Consider the following 22,672-nt stretch of genomic DNA (forward strand, 5'->3'; position numbering starts at 1 on the left):
TACTGACTGAATATCAAGATGAAAATAAAGACTAATATCGAAACTCCAGTGAACTGACAGTTACATCTAGAAGTGAAAGGGTTAATATCTAGGTCTTCCAAATCAATGCAGAAAAGATTAACAAGAAATGTTTGCTATTTATTCTAAGTGTTTAGATTAATATATTGATTGACACAGCACTAAAAGGTCAATAATAGATCCCAGGGGGGAAAAAGGAATCAAGTTCCTTACCAAGGTAAAGTCCACAAATGTTTCCAAAGACAAGCTCCACGTTTAAGATAAGTCTCGCTCATATCTACCGAGTAAACATTTCTCTTCCTTCCATTGGGTATGTTAGAGGAAGACTCACTCACACCTAGAGAGTTAACTCCTTTTGCTGGTGCCTCTCTCTCTTTTTCTATCAGACAGGTGCTGCTGCACTTACTGCACTGGAGGGCTGAGTGTTACAATACTTTCAGTCTCTGTGTTAACTAGGCAGCCTGTTCCTTTCCCCTCCCTGTTTCAGATTTCCTATCCACTCATTTGATTTACTCACAGGGCTGCCAAAAGCAGGGGTGGGGCTATACCTGTAACTCATACGGAGATTAGCCAAGGGGAATTTTTTTTCTTTCTGACAACATTTCACAGAGTTTTTCCTCTTACTGCATATGGATATTAGCATTCCCTTGGAGCCAGCCTTACTTCCACATGAAGCACACATATGACTTTAGTATTATTATGGCTCATCTAGTTTCTACTAGAAATTTACCCCACTATTTTGAACTGTGAGGTCTGAAGGACACAGCTAATTTTCCCATCTAGATTAATTAAAGAGGTGCCATTAAACTACCAATTAAAAACGTCCTTTCCAGGTTAGAGAATATAAAAATATTGTTTAAAGCTTCCAACAAATAAATCTAAACAACTGTGGTATTTTACTTGATACCATTCAGGAGTCTCATGATTTAAATAATTTCTTACAAAACATGAGGGCTACAAGTTAATTCTATGTTTAAATCTCTTTATACTGATATTTAGTAAGGAAGTTAGGAAAAATACATAAATTTTAAAAAAGATAGTTGCTTCCTCCATTCTAAGTAATAAATTGGGAAGCTTATTAAATAGCTACAAAACAAAACATAGTAAAAAAAATTCATGCACCAAATTTTAAGTATAATATGTAAAAAAAAATAATTCAGCCCTAAGCTTGTATTAGACAGTATTCAAGTGGAGTGTGCTGCTAGTGGAAGGAGGATTGGTATAGTAATTAGTGAGCCCTGAGCCCTTGTCAATTTTTTCCTTCTCTCCAAGTCAGTGTGTGACTGAAGGAAGGACATCCTGTGATGATGGCATACAATGTCCTGTTTGTTTATTATTAAGAGCATTCCTGCTTCTCATTACAAAACAACCAGATGCCTTACTTCCTTCAAGTGGTCCTGTCTCTTCAGTGAGGAATCCTCTAGATTGAAGAAACAATGATGCACAATTACATTTATAGTCAGCCACCCTATTACAAACACCAGTTGGCTCACTGAAGGGCAAGTCTCCTACTTTTCCTTCTTGCCTCATATCTGCAGACATGTTTATAATTTCTTTCCTCTTACTAAGGATGCAGCATGTTTTACTTCCCCCGCCCCCCACAAACACATATTTATGTGTTTAGGCCTATGCGGATGTTTCATATTTCTTTTCAGAAAAATACTATTTTGTGAAATCTCATGTGTGTACACACCTCCCTCTAACCGTCAGCCCACCCCCCAGTTCTGCTGATAAAAAGAAGAGTGGAAAGGATTATTTGCCTCTCTAGGTTTTGCAATGCTGAGAATAGTATATCTGTGTAAAGACCTTCCACATGTTCTAATGCAGAAGAACTCATGCCACTGGTAGGGCATGTAAGTAGGGCAACTGCTGTGAGCGAATGTCCTGGCTTAACTGCTACCAGTGTGTAATTCCACAAGAGAGGTGGCAAGGGCACTGGTGCTGATGGGTATAAATGTAATTGGATATATAGGGTATAACCAAGGCACATCCAAAATGAGGTCTAGGAAAGCTCTGAAATACGAAGAGGAGAAATCCAGCCTACTTGATTGGGTTAATTAACTGATGCTGAGTCACACCACATAGAGCAGAAAAACAATGTAGTCATACTGAAGTCGTTCTTTGCACACGCACACACACGCACACAAAATAGTCTCACTCTGAGATGCAGATGTTTCAGTGTTTTCACTTCCTTATCGGCATAAACACCCCCTGTGTGTTTTAAGGTAACCCACACACAATTCAAGGGCTGATCAACTTAAAGTAAAAGAAAACTAGGGACAGGAAAGTCTGCCTCAAGGAAATGAGGCTACTTTTTCAGTGAGGAAGAGGAAGGAGAGAGATTGAATCAAACCAAATATTTATTTGGATGACAGGAGGATGCCACCAATCCAAATCAGTTTTAATCCACCTTCAGAGATGATGGAGCAGGCTGGAATTTATGGAGCATACGCACTTCAAATAGTTTTGTGGCACTGAGCAAAGCAACCCTGAAATTAGCTCCAGGTGTTTTAGCAGAACTAAGAAAGGCCTGAGAGCAGAACTACAGTAGTTTAGGAGATGGGATTTCACTTTCATGTAGGTCTTGTTCTAATGATTGGGAATAAAACTAAATACGCTTCTCATGTTAAGGAAAATAGAGATGGACATAAAGACGAACAGTAAAGATTTTGTATTAAAGTAACAAGCATGAGGAAACTTTACCATAAAAAAAAATAGACATTGACCTTCTGACCTTCCCCCTACAGAGACACATAAAAAGACATCTTACTCGACTGGCAGTTTGCTGCTTTTGTATAGAAATCGTTCATAGCAGTAGCTGCTGCTATTGTCTGGAATTTGCAATCTCAAAATGTTCATTTCAAAAAGAACATTTTTAGTCATATTTTCATTTTTTCCCCTCTCGCTCGTAGAAAACCTCAATTACCTTATTAATCAGCATTTCTCAGGCAGATCTCTCTTGCAGCAGCTCTCAGCCTGGCAACAAATCATGAATGGCCCTAACAGCTCTGATCTCAGAAATCCCCATCCATTTCCTTTGATGCTATCACCACTTCAGCTCAACAACAAACTGATGCTACTCAGCTTCAGCTGCTGTGTTATTTTCTCTCTGTCTGTGAGATTGTGTAAGTAAAGAGGAAAGAAGGAGGGAGGGAGGGAGAGAGACGCTGGCTCCAGTGGAATAAATTTCTTCAGAAAGTTGAAGGGGAGATAAAAATGCACACAAGAGATTAAAGCACAGTCATTTTCACATCTTCCCCTTCCTTACCAAAACAAGGTCAGAGGCAGATTGACCACATCAATAGTAATAACCAGACCCAACCCCATTTCCCACTTCCTGTATGTAGACATCTTCACACTGGTAAACATTTGGGGACCAACTGTGGTTATCACTCTGAAGAAAATAACTGGGGTCTTTGGACCACTACACATTTCTTGCAAGTTGCTTTAGAAGTAAGGCCCAAAGAAGGATTTCTTCCATATTCAAGTTGCTGTTCCTCTTAGTTTTCCCACTCAGTTTTCCCTGCATTTTTGAAAACCCGATCAGAAGCTGATACAAAGGAAAGAGAAGTGGTCACCATGCAGTGAAATTTGCAGTTGTTAAAATTAAAACCTGGTACTCTCACTGCATACTATCCTGACCTTGCAGAAGCACACTTATAGGCTTAAAATATGATCTAAAAGAGGCTCTTTCTACATCCTAGACTACTTTAGTGTGATGCTGCCTACAAAGGATAGAAATTTAATTTAACTTAAATCTACATGGAGTGTTTTTGCCAGGAAGTTTAGGGTGGTGTGTATTGTAGCTGGGAGGCTTTTGAATTAATATATACAGCTTTCAGGGATGGCCTTTAATTACAGAGCACCTTGGTCATTACCTTGAAAGGCTTCCAAATTCCTTCTCTTTTATTTCTGACTCTTCAGTGCAACAGCAAGAGAAGCACTATTGGGTTTGCTCTCAGTTATAGCTTGGTGCAAGATTGAATCTCTTTATTTCAGTGTTCTTCCACCTGTTTTAAAAAATCCCCCTTTAAAAAAATTCAAATTAAAATATTTTATTACTTCTTGTTCTCACTTGGGCTTTATTAAAACCAAATATTGTGCAGATTACTTAGGATCAAGTCAAAACAATCCTTATCAACCACTTATGGGAAAAGGTTCCTCTCTTGAAGCAGAAAGAAGCCAGAATCAATGCCTCAGAGACCTTCAGTGGGGGAAAGAGATCAGCCTGAATGGGGCTACTTTTGTACATCTTTTTCCTAGTGGAGGGCAAGTATTAGCTGTGAAAGGCATCCCCTTTGTGTCTGTCTGGTGTGGGTGTACTGGAAGGGCAATAAGATGGACTAGAAGAGGCTATCCCTCTGTAGTTTTCCCTTCTGCAGACTAGGGTGAGGGTGTTGGGGAAGAAATCTCAGGGGAGACCATGCCATATGACTTCTCTTTTAGTGTTAGGGTAGGGAGAAGGAAATAGAGTTCTGGGTGGTGAGGGAGAGAACGAGGAGAAAAGGATTGAATAAAAGGACCAACGTCCATATCCCATAAGGGATGGAAGATGTATCACAGGGGAGGTATCATACATGTGCGTAGGGTGAGCAAATAGCAAGAGTAAAAAATCAGGATGGGTGGGGGGTAATAGGTGCCTATATAAGAAAAAGTCCCCAAAATCAGGACTGTCCTTATAAAATTGGGACATCTTATCACCCTACATGTGGGAGCTTCTCAGAGGGAGCACATATACTGGGGGATGCCTGTCTTGGGAGAGTAGGCATATGCTAAACCCAGCAAGGCTTTTTTCCTAACTTTAAGCTTATGATTTTTTTCAGAATCCATTCCACACAGCCCCTAGTAAGTAACAGTGACTTAATCCACAGTGTGGCAGAGCCTAGTTTTCCTTCTTGTTCAATTTTGCTTTTATTTAAACTACTGCAGGGGTTCTCAAACTGGGGGTTGGAACCCTGAGGGGGTCGTAAGGTTATTACATGGAGGAGTCACAAGCTGTCAGCCTCCAACCCAAACTGCACTTTGCCTCCAGCATTTATAATGGTGTTGAATATATAAAAAAGTGTTTTTAATTTATTGGGGGGGTCACACTCAGAGGCTTGCTGTGTGAGGGGTCACTATACAAAAGTTTGAGAACCACCAAACTAGTGCTTAGGCAGCCAGATACTGTGGGGACAGACACATTGGAGAAAAAGAGACAGATCCATTCTTCTTGCAGTGAATGGAGCTATGCTAGTTTATACCAGCTGTGGATCTGGTCCCCAGAGTGAGATTCAAAACAGGTTAACAACACAAAAAATACACACCGTAAAGGAGCTTAAAGTAGAAATAAACTCATTTATGGCTGAAGGGATCTGAAGTTGCAACTATATGCTTAACATTGAATGGCAACAAGGGCTCTAAAAAAGATGGACTTGCCCTTGCTATTCACTATAAAGCATATAGTTGCCTCTTCATATTCAACAGTGGTAAAGTGAGTCTTCATTCTTGTGTACTTGATGTGTGCAGGGTGGAGTGGGAAGAAGAATTCATCTGCTATTAAACACAACAAATAGTTGACACCTTATCCTTCTTTAAATGTTGTAATGTTTACTTTGCAAAACCCAGGAAAGCTTTTAGAATAGAGAGAGCAGAGAGACTCTTAAGCCATGTGTCCTTTGCTTATCTGCTCTTTATCAACAGGCTATTGTTTCCTGATGGGACTCTTCGAAGTAGGTGGAACAAGGGGGTTAATGTTCAATAGGTATCTCTCAGTTCCCCTAAAGGAATACTGCTGCTGACAGAACAGCAACACTAGGCTCTCAGCTATTTCCTGCAGAATGCAACAAATCAAAGAGAAAAATCAAGGGCTGAAGCTATTAAAAAAACAAAAACAAAAAACACAACTATTTTTAAAGAAAGACATTGTCCTTAGGAGAGATAATCCCACAATAGAGAGTCCATTAGAGGTATTAAGGCACTGGCTTGCGGCCTGATCTACAAGAAGGGCTCTGTCCTGACAATAGACAATTAAAGCCGATAAATCTGCACTACTTGTTGCTGTTCTAATTCCTCGTAATTGTATGCTACTTGTCCCAGCCTCCTGCGCACAGGGATGAAGCATGCTTCTTTAATCTCCAGAGTACCCGACCTAGTTCCTATGTGGTCTTTTCAGGACCTGTTTTCTTCCCATCTGGACCTCTTTTCTCCTCCACTTCCCCTCCTCTAAACACTGAGGAGGGTTAGTGTAGAGGGCAAGGAAAACATCAGAACACAGCACCCAGATCAATAATTCTGAAGCTCCAGACAATGCACTAATCTGCAATAACAGCTAATCATGCTCAATTTGGCACATCCATGATTAAACTCTACTTTTCATTAGGCTCAACAAGCAGACGCACACTGACAATTAAAATCACTATATCAATCTTAGCTGCCAAACTTGTGGGTATTTATGCGGGCTTCAGAGATGCAATTTGTAGCTATTATCTTGCTTATTTTGTTGTCATTACCAGGATGACTGCCTTGCCTATATTATTTTCCTCATAGATGGTACAACTCCTGTCTAAGTTTCTTAAAAAAAAAAAAAAAAAGTCTTGTTGGACTAGATGCTGGAATGACTGAATAAAATCTATGTCCTGCATTCTGCAGGAGGTTGGACTATGTGATCTGAACGGTCCTTTCACGGTGTTGCCAACTCTCACAATTTAATCATGAATCGTATGATATTTGACATTTTGCTTAAAGCCCCATGTCATGTTATTACATGAGACTCTTAGATATTCTTTTAAGTATGAGTCTAGCCCTCCTGTGGCAGAGAAAAGTTTGAAAATGTGAATGCTAATGACTCAAAGAGCAATGTTGAAAAACCCCACATCAAAACAAAAAAAACCCTAACCCTCATGAGTTTTCAGCCAATCTCATGAGTTTTTAGGCCCTGACATGGTTTTTGAACACTCGAAGTTGGCAATATTATTTCTGTCTTTAGAACATTCAAAGTTAACATCCCTTAAAATCATTCTGTTAATGATCTTTCACTCACCCACACAGGGCTGGTTTCTGCCTCACAACAATTTCATCTGTTAAAATATCTAGCAGATCCTTTCTTACCTCTTCACAAACTGCCCTAAAGGTCTCACTCAAGAGTTTTCCACATTCTATATGTAAAATATAAAACACTGAATTCCAGAACTCTTAGAGGCCGACCTCACTCATTCAGGGGTCTCTGTCTGTTTAACTTTAGCTTATCATCCTTGTATTAATGCAAGTAAGTGTTAAAACTGGAGTCCAGGTTACCCTTTACAAAACAAAACAAAACCTAGAGTGTAGATTGTATCAGCTGAATGCAGGAAACAGCTACTCCAGTAATATTAATTAATTCCTAAAATATTTGGAGACAACTTGAAATAAGTTAGTAGAGTCCCTCTCCTGACAGCCCTTCTTTAGACAATTTCTACTTTTAAGATGCTGATGCTTTCCCTTTTGCTTGTAATCTTATACCTAGTTCAAAACATAGCAGAGGCCCCCACAAAATAATTTATGTCATCCTAAACAAACGAAGCCTTTGAGATTTTAGTTTAGGATATTGCACATGTCCACTCAGTTTTTCATTTTAGCATATGTAGCTGTAACAACCAACAAAACACTCCACCAAAAAGCAGGACAGTAGCAGATTGCAATACAGAAAGCTCTCAATCTTTTGTTGCCCTGTACAATAACAATTTGGCATTGCAAAGAAAGATGACAGACTTTTCTTAGAGAGGACTAAATCAGTCCTTATACTAGGGGCCTGCCAACTGCTAGAATGAAAACAAAATATTATAGATAATTCACTTTTCATGATAAAGCATAACAGGCAAGCATGCAGCACCCAGCAGGGGCACAACTGATATAACTGTGTCAAACACAAGCCATTTGGCAACCAGAGAGGGAAGGGATCAAGCTGAAAGATGGACTCAGGAAATAGATTTATCTGATGCAACACATTAACTAGTATAAATACTAAGGAAAAAGTAAACATTTGCCCACCAGTATCTCCAGCAAGCAAAGAAAAGCCTCTGAGTTCCAAACCTACTCCAGTCACCCAACCACCAACTGTCATAGCTGCAACAGTAGCATTTTCTTCTCCTGTATTATAATACCATTTAATTCATGTCACTAAAAGAGTGTATTGAAAGCATATATTATGATTAAACAAAAACAAGAGAGTGTGACTCCTCTGCTGTTCTAATCTCCCTTCACCCAATAATGCCGCTGGCAGCAAGGTAACATACCCTAAGAAGAACATATAATTGTTATATAATAGTCTACTTACAGTTTTGCTCACTGGGACAGCCTTGTCAGATACAGTGCTTTTACCCATGAAGGCCCCAGGGGAAAAAGTAGTCCTACAATACTACTCAAGCATACTTCAGAACTCCTCTAACAGTGTAATACAGGACATTCAAACTAATCAATACAATATCAAGCACTACAGACTTTTTAGAATTTACTTTTCATTATAACTCATTCTAAACTATTACAATTATTTAATGAAGTGTCTCTTTGCTACAGTAACGGTGATAAGGAAAAATGGTTAAAGTCAATATGTAATGCCAATATAGATCAATAGCTACATATAAATCAAACTAACCCGAGCAACTCAGTAATATCAAGAGTTAATATCACAGCACATCATTTAGCAGGCCTTTCTAACATGAAACTAATCATGAAACTAAGAAACTAACATTAAAATAGGTAGTCATAAAGCTACTCAATATTAGTTAACACACAAACTCAAATACAGCACATTCCCTTGTTTAGCAGTACCCCCATGTATCTACCTGGAACAGGTTCCCAGTCTCCAGTTCATACATCCCAGGATTTTAGTCCTTATGGAATGTCTGTCACTCACTCACATGCACACCCACATACACACCACATCCACGCTCTCACTCTCGCACAAGCATTCTCATCTAGCCCTCCCTGAAACAGCTCCTAGGACTTCAGAATTTCCTCCTGCTAGCAGATTTCCCCTCCCCTTCACATCTACTCCACCCCATGCAGTAATTAGGCTTAGCAAGAGCAATTAACAAAACAAACTCCTCTCATCCCGGTGGCCTGATAATTTTGATTGTCATAATGTTTTAAGATATGCAAGATGGTTTAAAATGAAGGTAAATTAAAACATTGCACAATACCCTTTTGGCACCTAATTGCCCCCATTGTTTTATATGAACAATAGGTCTTATTTCACACTTTAAAATATCTACTCTGAATGTAGAGCTTAAAAATGCCTTTGTTGGCTCAACTGTCTCATACTATTGTTTTCACTGATATATTAGTGTACAGTTGCCTTGCCTATTATGCACACTAATACACATATGCTACATATTTTTTCTGTATTGAACTATCCGGTGACCCAAAGAATATAATGTGAGATGTAAAATACGGGTTGCAGTTTGAGTAGCTGTCCTTTTCCCTATCTGTTGACCTATGGCACAGCACTGACAGCTAATGCCTCAAAAATTGTTGTGCTGGGTTTGCTCCTGCTTTCCATTCACTTTCCACCAACACTTTAGTTGAATGAGTTGACTGTCAGGAATGTAACAAAACATCAAATAGGGACTGATCTAATGCCCAGTGAAACTGATGAAAACCCCTCCTTTGATTTCCTTGCGTTCTGGATCAGGCTCATAGAGAATATTTGCCCAGAACAAATCTTGAATTGGTAAATGTGTATTTGAATTAAAACAAAATTCTAGAAGTGACGCTAATGCAATCAGGGAACAGAAACAACATATCAGTGTGTCCAGCCAAAACTAACTAAGACAGTTCAGATTTTTAATACAGTACGTGCAACAAACTGTTCACAAATACCAGCAGACCAAATGAATTATTGTTAAAGTTATTTAGCTAAATTTTTGACTAAACGTGTGAAATCTGTAATCTGCAAAAGTAAAATTCATGAGCAGAAAGAAAGACTAGAACTGAATAAGTGGTCTGTTATGTGACATTTTCTCAACTCCAAATTTTATATAAACTGAATGAATATTCTAGATCCCACTTATATAGCTACTTCATTCAGTTTATATCTTTTAAGATGCAATCTCACCAATTATTTAAACTACAGCAACAACTGAGATAAAAAAGAACAAAGCTAAAGTCCTTTTATAAAGGATTTATTACTACACTCATTGCTGCAAATGTACAGCTGCTAATATGATAGGTATATTTCTCTAGTTCACTGATTTAATTTCCATTGGAAGTCAACGTTATTTGCAAAAGGGTATTTTTCTGAGCAGAAAGACATCAACAAATGTAAAAGCAGCAAAGAGTCCTGTGGCACCTTATAGACTAACAGATGTATTGAAGCATGAGCTTTTGTGGGTGAATACCCACTTCGTCGGATGCAACAAAATGTGATTTCAAAAGGTTTCAAAATAAAGCACATTGCAAAAACACAGGGGAAGAACGTTTCAACTTCCAGAAGTTAATTTTTCTCCTTCATCCGCCTTCTTGCCTTGACTCAATGTTATATAAAGACATTGAATGAGCCATCAGATTTGTAAAACAATAGCCTAATATAAAAAGCCATGTTATATAATAAGATTACACAAAAAAACTACATTAAAAGAACATTATTAAGGTCGCTAAGCACTGAAAAGTTAGGAAATGCCAGATATATAGCTGCATGTATAACTTTAATTCTTTGCATATATGTATATGATAGTGCATGATTAAATCAGCAGCTTTTCAAAATTTTGTTTTCTCCTTGCTACTCAATGTATGGCCTTATTTAACTGCACACTATTCAAACCATGCTATGAAGATAGAATTATAAATTTCCTTCTGAGCTTTTTTATGACACTTGTCACTATAGTGGTTGAGTGCATCAAAAACATCAATGAATTTATTTTCGGAACATCCCAGTAAAATGAGGGAATATTATTCATTATTAATTGAGCAAGGATGCAGAAATAAACGTAAAAAGTATCCACTAACTTTGGGTGTTCAAGCTGAGATCCCTAAAACCTGATATTTTAGAGTACTTAGCAATATGTAACACTTCGTATGTTCAAAGCACAGCTCCCACTCACTCCATGAGCAGCTGTGAGTGCTCAGCACTTCAGCAAACCAGACACCATTCCCAGTTTCCCCTTCCTCACCTACAAGCTCCTTGTCCCCTGTCTTCTTGCCCGGCCACTCCCAAGTCCCCTCGACCTTCCCCGCAGCTCCTCATTTAATAAATTTCTCTACTGCATGCTGGCCTCCACCTGTCCTCCCCACTCACATTCTGCATCTCTCCAGACTCCCAATCCAAATCTTCTTCCCCAGGGCTCTTCATCCAATCCCAGTGATCCCTCCCTTTCAGCTCATTGCCTCAGTCTCTTTGTTCGGACAGTCCCAGTTCCCCCCATCCTGGCTTTCTCAGATTTGTCTTCCCTCTCCCTCACCTCCTTTACCCTGCTCCATTGGCTCTCAGTCTCCTCACCCAGCCAGTCCATGTTTCCCCTGGCACCTCATGCAATCTCAGTCTTTCCCTGCTCCCCTTCTTGCCCCACTACTGCCCCTGCCCCCCAGCTCCTAGTTTCAGTCTCCTTGCCCAGCCAGTTAGAGTTCTCCTCCTGGCTTCCAGTCCCAGTTTCTGTCCCCAGCGGTTGGTCCCAGTCTCCATGTCCACCCAAACTCAGTCTCTTCCCAACTCCCAGGTCCCTCTCCCCGAGCCTGCCAGTCTCCAGTCCCAATTTCCATCTCTCCAACCCCCTGGCTCCTTGTCCCAATGTATTCTCCCCTCCACATCTGGCTCTTTTCCTCTCTTCATAAAATGATTAGGGGTTTGGAGAGGGTCCCATATGAGGAAAAATTAAAGAGGCTAGACCTCTTCAGCTTGGAAAAGAGGAGACTAAGGGGGGATATGATAGAGGTATATAAAATCATGAGTGATGTGGAGAAAGTGGATAAGGAAAAGTTACTTATTCCCATAATACAAGAACTAGGGGTCACCAAATGAAATTAATAGGTAGCAGGTTTAAAACAAATAAAAGGAAGTTCTTCTTCACACAGCACACAGTCAACTTGTGGAATTCCTTACCTGAGGAGGTTGTGAAGGCTGGGACTATAACAATGTTTAAAAGGGAACTGGATAAATTCATGGTGGCTAAGTCCATAAATGGCTATTAGCCAAGAAGGGTAAAGAATGGTGTCCCTAGCCTCTGTTCAGAGGATGGAGATGGATGGCAGGAGAGAGATCACTTGATCATTGCCTGTTAGGTTTACACCCTCTGGGGCACCTGGCATTGGCCACTGTCAGTAGACAGATACTGGGGTCAATGGACCTTTGGTCTGACCCGGTACCGCCATTATGATGTTCATTTGAATCAGGCAGCTTCCTCCTTCTCTACTCGGCCTGGGCCTAGTGAGAGTCACTGACAGGACAGAAGTCTCCCTGCTCTCTGTTCAGGTGCCCGGACCAGACCCAACATGGTCCATAGCAGCACAGAGGTGCAATTGCAGGGAAAGTCCTAGTCAGCACTGGGCGGGCTGGAGCATACCTGGTGCAGATAGAATCTTTGAGGAATTTAGCTGCTAAAATCGAAGAAGTTGCTACTGGGCATGAGTGAACTGCAATTTTTCAAAGGCTTATAACTTGGCCAAATTTGGGTGGATTTTCAAGGGGATGTCAAAAGGCACATCCCTGACACAACAGCCACCTCCCTGTCAAGTACCTGCTCCAAAGCATGGATACAATGTGCTTTTCTTTAGCTCTGAGAAATGACTGAACTAGTTTGGCTGACATATTCCCCCCAAAAGCCTGTCAGCTTGAGGCAGACTCCCAGCACGGAAACTTTCAGACAAAATGGTTAAAAATTAACAAAGTTATAAAACAGCTGAAAGCAGCGTCTTACAATGGGAAGTGCTGGGAAATCTTAATAATAGGTGGTTCTACCAGTCCTGTCTACAACATAGCATGTTATAGATTATTTCCCCACCACCACACACAATTCTCTTTGTTATGTGAATGATAATATGAGCAGAATATATAGATCACATAAGAACTTGGATATATACAAATCTAGTTTCCTCAGGCTGCTAGCCTTCTTTCTATAGTTCTACTTAAACACACTAGAATTAGATTAGAATTCATTTAAAGTACTGCATAGTTCCATACACAGATATAGTAGATGAAGCTCTCCGCCCCAAGGAGTTTGCAATTTAGCCTTACAATCCTGTAATGACTATTGTGGACTCATGCACAGCCCCATTGCTCAGCATGGGTATAAGAACCAACTTGCATGAATCAAATAGCAGAATTGAGGCCTTAGTAATTCAATCTTCTGTTAATAGTCATAAAGTGTACTCATGCACTAATTCCTGCTTTGTTTAACCAAAAATGTTTAAATATTAATTTTAAAAAGTTTTTTCTGTGCATGCCAGAGGATTCCCAAAATACACCTAAAACCAGTAATATTTAGAAAAATCAGTGTCCCTGAACTGATCACAGAGGAAGGAAGTGCAGTCAAAGTGTTAGTAAAGTAAGATAATACATTTCTTGAAATGAATGAAAATCCAGTAGCGCACATCTGTTTTGGTAAACCAGTGTTCTAAAATACCCAATTTTGCCATTAAAATGATCAATTAAAAAGAGTTTCAAAAGTTTAGTCTGAGATAGTTTATCCTGAATATTCCTCCTACAAAATTCTCAGCATTATTTTCCCACAAATCAAAGGACTGGGAGTAAGGAAAGCTAGCATCCAGTGCTCATTTCTTCCTTCCCTCTTAGCCTACTGCCACAAGATGGCCACTTCCTATCCACAATCCATTTCAGTCAAATCTGTACACAAAACAGGACACATTTTCTGGGGAAGCTCAAGTCTTTACATGCAGAGCATCACTAAGAATTAGTGTGGGAAACGTATGAAATATTAAAACCATCCTATTTTTTTTTTTAAATCCTAAATTTGCCCCACAACATCTCTGTTCTCATTTATTTTGGGTTAACATAACCTTTTTGACTCTTGAAATAGATGCATAAATATAAGCAGAGCCACAAAATGCAAAACAAAAACAATAAGGATCTGCGACTGCCTCCCAAGAGGACAGTTCTGACCCAAAATGTGGTATTTTAGATTAAATATGCTTCTCCTACTTTAGAAATTGGAGACAGGGAGGGCAAAGGAGAAAACAAGGCAATAAGTCCCCAGCAGAATAAAGATCAAACTTTAGGTAGTTTTCCCAAATCTGAATTTCTTTGGTTTTCTTTGTATGAAGACCCCACCTCCAGCCTGGTCTTCCTTTCTTACCTGTACAACTTCAAACAGGTCCACACCTCTTTATTCAAGTAATAATTTACTCTTTAAATAATCCAGAGCTAAATATTTTCTATATTGCCCATCACTGTAGTAACTGTGTCCTATCCTTCCTATTATGGGATCCAGCAGATCAGACAGTGTTTGCTGGTTCTTGCCTTTACACCCCTCATGTGGGTGTCACACACTTTGACCTTCTCTAGTTAGGTCCATGCTCATCCACCTCCTCAGCAGGGTTACGCACAGAGCGCCACTGCTCTGTACCATCCATTAGCTGCCAGTTCCTTTCTGATCCCAATTCAAGGCCATCAACGGATCACAAACCAGCAATAACAGAGGATGGCTCTCCATCCTTGGTTAGCCAAGAAACTGCTGTCTTCTTGGACCAGACAGGTAGCAAAACCAAGGGCAAAGCATGTGAGATCTGAAAATTCAGCACTCTCAGTTAAGTAGGTTAACTTGTGAAATGGGCTATCAAGCCTTGTCTAGACTAGGATTTGGAAGGTGTTGGCTCACACGTTAACAACCTACTGTAGACAAGGCAGTATGCCTTTTGCATGTGTTAAACCAGTCAGAGTGTTAACACCTGTTAGTTAACACCTTCCAAATCTGATCTAGATGAGGCCATAGAGGAGAACTACACTCAGCCAAGGCTAATTGCTTTTACAGCATGCTGCAATATTCATCATTTGCTAAATCCTTCCCATAATAGTCAAAATAATGACTTGAGGGTGGAGGAGGGGGAAAAGAACAAGCAGAGAGCTTTCTGGAATTTGGAAAGGGTGGAATGCAGAATCCACTATGGACTATCATCACACAGGCCTAATTTACAGGTTTAGCACCTAGAATGCGGATGTGAAGAATGGCACTGTATGACCACAGATATACAGATAGGTACATACCTAACAGACGCAATGAATTCTAGGACACTTGTGATTGGGAAGACCTTCCAATGCAAGATATAAAGGGAGCTAGTTTTATGCCAGTCTGCCACATTACTAGATCTTATGATGGAACGGTTAAAAGCCAATGAGATCTGCTTGATATGGATTGACAGAAAGAGGGAGAGGCAAGGCAAGTGGAGAGAGCTGGAGAAAGGAAACTTTGTGGATCTCTTTCTGTCTCCATCAAGATACAAAGCGAAGGAAGAATTAAAACAAACTTCAAACGCTTGTTTAAAACTAACAAACTACTTTGGTGGTTCAGCTGAAGGTTGAGTTTCACCAGTTATTATCAATGCAGTAGACACAGAGGAAAGTATTTAAAACTGGCAAAACAACTAACTGGCACGTAGAGCTTGTCTAAATACAAAATTATATTGGTACCCTTAAACCAGTACAACTTCCCTAGGGTGGATGCAGTTATTCCAGGGTAAAGGTTCTTCTTCCACAAGGGAAAGTGAATTAACTGTACCAATATAAAGCACTTTTCTACTGATATATCTGTATACACACTAGGGGCTGAACTGATTTAACCAGTTTTGTAAAAATCATACCCCTTATCAAGATAGTTAAATCGATACAAAAATGTGTGTGTAGATCAGTCCTAAGCGAAGACATGCTTTCATGCTTATCGTCTGAATTTCTCCCATGTTATGTTTGTTTCTGACAGTAAAATTCACTACTTTTCCAGCCACAAGTATAGACAACTGGCTCCTTCTGGAAAAGATAGCAGCAGCAGTGGTTATCAATCAAACCATGGATGTCCTGACAACATGTGCACTAATGCGGCCTTGTTAGCATTTTCTCTTAAATGTCTGTATTTGCTATCTTTGGGGTGTGCTTAGACACTAGTGGGTCAGATCCTCAGCTGGCGTAAAAGGGCACAGCTCCATTGGCTTCAAATGACATTAGCTGAGGCTCCAGCCCTTTGGGCTGTAAGAGAATACAGATTGGGTTCTGGAGCTAGGTTTCCCAGTGGTGTATGCAGTAAAGTAATAATGAGGTTGGTAAACCAGTTCAAGTCCAATCACTGTAAAAGGATCTAAAGGCAACTGAATATCAAACTCCGAGTATATGCTGGTTGCTGAATACAATCCTCTCCCCCCGTCCCTCCAAAAAGTAATTTTTCAGATGAAGTTACATAAAAACTCTGTACTCCCCCCCAGTTTACGGTACAGAATATTCTGCAAATCACTGTCTAGTAACTTTTTACAAAAGCATAATAGCTTCAAGGGGCACATTTATTAAAAATGCTTCAGCAACAATAGTATTTAAGTCCATGCTTCCAATTATATTCTTTTCTTCAATTAGTCTTAAAGAAACTAACACCTCTATTAATCATTTCAATTAACTGCAAGCACCACAAGACACCAACATCAGCAGTCCATATGTTCTGTTCCAATCATCCAAATATTAAAGCCTTTTTAATTGATTTATCTAAAGAACATTCAGACTCAAGGTGGCAGCCAGCCACGAAATCCCAAAAGAAGATGACAAAAAAGGTGGGGGCGCTAAACCAGTTTCCCAATTTGTTTTTTTCTCTTCCTCCAGGGTTCACTAAGTTAATCCAATCACAGCCCATAAAGACCCTTTTAAATAAAATAAATAAATAAATAGATAAAGAGAACACACATGTCAGCTCTCGCGGTGCTTACCCTGTGGAGAAGCCCCTTCTGCTACAGTAGACAGCCACCCTGTTAAGAGACTGCTGCATACAAGAGTGCATTTTTATTCAGCAGAAATATTTAGCTTGGCTGTCTGCCAGGGAGTGCTGGAAGAATAGACTGAATTAGGGGATTTACCTTCCACGTGTTTGGCACGTGTCATTGGGCTCTGAAGAGCTTGTCTCGCTCTCTCCCCCCCCCCCCCCCCCCCCATCAAAGCTTTGCTACAGAGAATAAAGTATGACCTATAAGAACAGTTGATGGGCTGCATTACTAAGTGTTGGCACAGTGACTTTCTTCTGCTGAAGAAGAAAAGTTTTGCCTAATTTCAGATGATCATTTTTCCCCCAATCCAGGTACATACCAGTAGTTTGAAGTTAATTTTTTGAACAGGTATATTTTTCTTTTTGGTTTTTAAAACACACAGGGTAAGTTTTCTGTAGGCAGACTTAACTTGGAGAGAATGGAGATTTATTTTTAAATCCCTAATCACAGAACATTTTAGGAACTTACTGAATAAAACGGGCTTTGTAGATATAAGCAAAATAGATCATTTTGCCATTTGATTTCTATATGTTGACATGTGGACTTTCATTATTTTAGAAAACACTTCCTAGCGTAAATAGTTCAGTCCTGCCAATATCTATTAAGACTAAAAATCAGAACAAAATCTAACAAAGACTAACAATCAGAGTTTAAGATGAAGTACCATGCAGCTCAACCGCACTCCTAATTTGAGAAGAGGGGTGTCTATGTGATAATTTAAACGCTGGTGCCATAACATATGTAGAAAAAGAAAATAAGAGTTTCCTTGTGAATTAAAGCTGGAAATTCTTTCAACTGCATTTAATTAAATATATTGTATGTGTGTCTGGCACACACACTGGTTGTGTTTACATCAGAGAATTTTACCAAACATTTCTCATTGGTGCTAATATCAATTCATTTAAATTGGTATTGGTGCTGGGGAGGAACCTAGTGGAGACAGATCTCTGGCAGCTTCTGGTGGTTTTATCTTTGTATTAGTTAAGCTTAGCCTTTGTCTGCACACTTTTTTTTATTAAACTAAATTGGTTTAGAAGCTATATGACAATTGGTGCAACCCCTTTGTGCGAACACTCTTATTTAGATCAAGTCAGTTTCTGAACTTCATCTAAACTGAGTTAGTTTAATTCACAGAGTTCTCATGGAGACAAGACCTTACTCTAACTCTAAGCAAATCTGGTTGACATGGTGGTAAAAAACCCTGAGCCCTCCAATCCCTACATTATTAGTAGCAATGGGTTTAGCTAAACCATTTCTGGAAACAGTTGAGCTGCAAGAGTAGAAATGACCAAAAAACATGCCTTGCTCCCAACTATAATTCCACTTAGTTCATCCATAAGCTTGTGGCATCTGAGTGAGTGTGACATTACAGGAAGACCCAGTGTACCTTATTTAAGTAAGGCTCAACCATTGTTTCTGAAATGGTGCTGAACATAGTTTGATCCTGTAAACACGTATACATGAAACTACTTTCTGTTCTGATTCAGGTGTGCCTGTTGTCACCTATGGATAAAATTCCCTAGTGCAGGCAAGGGCTCAGATACTCAGGCTACAGTACAGTTTTCCAGACCTTTTATAGCAGCTAAAATGAGACCTGGTTTCATTTATAGTGTAAAAGGGCTTTACCAGGGGCTACTGAAAATTAACATAGCAGTTAACTCAAGTTAGGTTTCAGTTTCGGGAAACTCATACAAAGTCAGTACCAAATCTAGCAAGATATTTAAGTCCAGATCCTCCGGTGGGGTAAATCAGCATCGTTCCGTTGATTTTATTGAAGCTACTCCAGTTAACATGAGCTGAGGATATGAGGCCAGATTTTTAGAAGTATTTATTAGACACTTAGCCTTTAAAAGTTTAGCCCTTGATCCACAATGTTTAAATTCTTAAATAAATAATGTAATCTACATTCAGGTTAAAGTATTGCAAGGTGTGTCTTTGGATGGAAAGTGAGAATCAAAGTTTCCACCTCTCCAATGACAAGCCCAACCAGGATTTTGTTATCTCCTCCTCCATGTTCCTCACACACGTAACTAGATTCAGACAATACTACATTTAAAAAAAAACTACATGGGCCAGCTCCTCGACTGGTGTAAATTGGTATAGCTCTGTTGTTTTCAGGGTCTGAGAATCTGGACTGTATATTTTTAATTCTATATAAAGGCTATTTGAGAAGTTTTCCCATCTTTCCATAAAAGATGGTAACCATTGTGGTAATACAAGTAACTGTTCTTTCCTTTATTTACACTTAGTATTTAGAGAATTTGTTTATCACTATGCAAAACTTTCAAATACATTAAGTAACTCTGCTGTTGACACGCAAGTTTGGCAATATACTGTAGTGAGATTAAATAGTTACTGAATCTCTGCTTTACATTTTCAGTTTAGCATCTTTGCAGTTAACTGAATTTTTGAATGACTGACCAATCAGTACTCTAGCACTGCCCTCAGGTAGTTACAGGTAACCCACTAATAGCTGCTTTTAAATTATGAGAAAATAGAGTTAACTGTTCTTGAGTACTAATCTAGACTTAGGTAGGCACACTCTGGAAAGAATAAAATTTCAGTTGAAATGAAGCCTGAATCAGTGTACTGTACAGTGAATATTACATACTTGAAATTTACTAAAAAGCACACAAAATAGCAAGAAAGCTGTTGGTATTTTTCACTGTAAACATGTAAGCGATCCCTGCCCCACTCCCCCCAACTCCATATAGGATTAATTTCCTGACAAAATATTGATGAACACAGAAGGTCCATTTCTTCATCTTTGGCCTTGCTTCTGTACTCACAGAAATATGGTAGTGCCCAAATCTGGAACTGGAAATTGCCTATTTGGTTTGTTTCTGAAACAGTGTTGCCAAGTTTACATAGATACTGTGACTACTATTCCAGAAAGCTAATCCAAAGAGCAAAGGGAGTACTAACATGCTGATGTGTGGGTCCGATGGCAAATGATGATTGCTTGGAGCATTTGTCATCATTGTAACACACTTGTTATTTTTAAACTGTTTGCTTGCACTTTTACAGAAAAAAAATGGAGTTTTTAGTAGTAGAAATAAACCTTTTCTGTATCTTGTCCAACTCAGTTTTCAGTTAAAAGTCACAAACAAAATCCAGACACCCTTATTTTGTTGTAGTTTGGTATACCATTCTGCAATGCCAGGGGATAAAATGAACCTTTATGTGTCAGTGAATCACAATGCCTTAAGTTCTCTTTCACAAACCTGCCTTCTTCATTAAAATCTTATTTTCTTGGTAATCTCCTTTGATCACTAAAGTTATAAGAAGCCCCCTTCTCTCCTTTTGATACTATCAGTGTAGCTTTTGACCAGAGAGCGTGATGAATTAAATGTATGACAGATATGACAGGTGAGGAGTGCTTGGAGGGGGCTTAAACAGCAGGGATAAGACAAAGTCCCTATTTAAGAATAAAACCCCCACCCGATGGCTAGCCCGTTAATGACCAACCACAGAATCACTATTTGTCCTGTTGGCTGAGGAGCAAGCTGATACCATAGAAAAAGCTTTGTTAGCCAGGGGGCTGTTCTTCAATCAGGCCACACAACCAACTAATTGAAAAGGCCATTTTTTCCCTGAGTATTTGAAATACAAGCTAGGACTTTCGTAGGTATACAGGGTCTTTCCTATAATATTGTATTAATTTAGCCGCTACAAATTTACAGCTGGACTAAGTGGTATTACAGCATATAAACCTGAAAATCTATCTGCAGGGATCCAGCTAAGCCCTAGAAAGAGGCAAGTCCAGCAGTACAAATCCAAGGAATTTTGGAAGTCAATCCATTAGGATTACTAGGGCAGGCCTTTGATTTTGGAAGTCATAGGCTCAAAATATGGAAGCAATTGACTCTCAATCTTCCTTTATTTTAACCTCTTATCCAAGGATTTTATTGACTCAGTTTTTATTTTATATATAAAAATAAATGAATTATTGGGTGAGAAACCCAGTAAAATATTTGATTTTCATGAGTAATTAAAAAGATTCATTTCAAAAATTGTTTCAACATCTAATACGACCTTATGATATATAATTGGATGACAAACATTAAAGAAACTGACAACCTAATCACCTTTCCGCTGTTAGCTAACAGCCTCTTCCCCCCACCCCCTTAAAAGGGGTCAGTACTTGTTAATTTAGGTATGTACAGCATACTGTGTTGAACCTAAATTGAGAGTCCCAGGTTCCAAAGGTTCTAAACACCCAGCAGCCTCCTTGAGGTGAAGAAATCTCTGAACTCCCTGCAAACATAGATTATATTCTCAGTGGGCATTCTCAGATTTTATCCTTCCAATCTGTGGATAGTGCAAGGCTGGCGGTTTCCCAGCAGAGGTAGGTGCTAAACTGGCATTTACAGTCAAGCCCAACTGTTTTGAAAAAAATAGCACTAGGCTGTAGAGGTACAAATGAGAGTTCTAGTGCAGCTTTTCTTCAGGTTTAATGAGAAAGTGTAAAATCACTCACATAAGTAACAATGGGTCTTTACTTTTGCATTTAATAGGCACCCTACTGTACATATTTTAAAATATAACAGGAGGGAGCAGAATCTTGTGTTTAAATCATAGGCCCTGGAGTCAGCAGATCTGGGATCTATGCTCAGCTCTGTCACAAGATTCCAGTGTGGTTTTTATTGTGTCAACTAACCTTCCCATGCCTCAGTTTCCTCACATATAAAATGGGAATAATCTTACCTAACTCAAAAAAGTGTTGTGGGAGCAGTGTGGTCTAGTGGTTTAAAACCAGATGTAGGAATCCTAATTTTTAATCTGAGTACCAGCATTGATTTTTTCTGTGACTTTTGAGGAAATTACTTAATCTCACTATGATCCAGTGTATCCATCTACAAAATAGGAGTATTTATACTTCCTTGCCTCAGAGGGTGATTGCAAAGATTAATCAGGTAATATTTAAATACTTCTAATATGAAAAGTGCTTTGCAAGTGTGACATATTAGTGTTTATAAAGCACTAGGATGTCCTTTAGAGAGAAAGCACTACAGAAAGCCTAAGTAGTATAATCACTGTATATAAAAAAGGCTGTGCCACTTACCTGTGTGCTAGAATACTGGGAGGCATACAAAGAAAAGAGCAGTATTTGTGCTGAAAGCAAAATATACATTAAAAAAATATTTAAGAGTCTTAACTAGAAAATGGAAAAAGCTTGTTTAACTAATTTATCTTTCCCTGGATTTTAATTCTGCAGATCCACATCTGAAGAGGGATTGCTAGAGAGGCTTTTCAATATCCCCTTTATATATAATATTACAGTCTTATTACATATGTTGCCTACTAGACGTGTTCTGACTTTTATAGACTTCACTCCATTTCTTAATTTAAACTCATTTGTCTCATGGAATCTCTGAGCCACTGGGTTAGAGTTTTAGCCAAAGAGGTGAGGCAGCTTGTATCCGATATGGAGTCATAAAATCCTTCAGTGCTACATCTCCAGAAAGCTCCTGCTGGCCCATAAATAGGCCTGGATTATGTCTGTCTGCAGCTCAGCACCCAGAGAGGACATTTTACAGAAGTGCTGAGTGGACATCCAGGAAAACTGCTTTCAGGACCTTATCTGAAGGACAATACTTAACTTTCACCACTGGGCCTGGCCTCCGAGAGGAAACAGTCACACTTAATTATTGTGTCTTTTTAGACAATTACTGTTTAATCAGACCTCCAGCTGATATTAACTGGTGGAAAAAGACTATTTTTTAGTCAGGACAGT

At 39.2% G+C, this 22,672-nt stretch overlaps 1 protein-coding gene across 1 annotated transcript in view; it reads right to left on the bottom strand.

Moving 5' to 3' along the window:
• Positions 1 to 302, bottom strand: part of PRDM1 (PR/SET domain 1) — a 28,966-nt gene extending 28,664 nt beyond the window's left edge. Inside the window, exon 1 of the mRNA XM_050951368.1 lies at positions 232 to 302. The gene's annotated coding sequence lies outside the window, so the exon portion shown is untranslated. The remainder of the gene's footprint in view (positions 1 to 231) is intronic.
• Between the last annotated feature and the right edge of the window lie 22,370 nt (positions 303 to 22,672).

This window comes from Gopherus flavomarginatus, chromosome 4 (genome assembly GCF_025201925.1).
Source record: "Gopherus flavomarginatus isolate rGopFla2 chromosome 4, rGopFla2.mat.asm, whole genome shotgun sequence".
Classification (NCBI taxonomy): domain Eukaryota; kingdom Metazoa; phylum Chordata; order Testudines; family Testudinidae; genus Gopherus; species Gopherus flavomarginatus.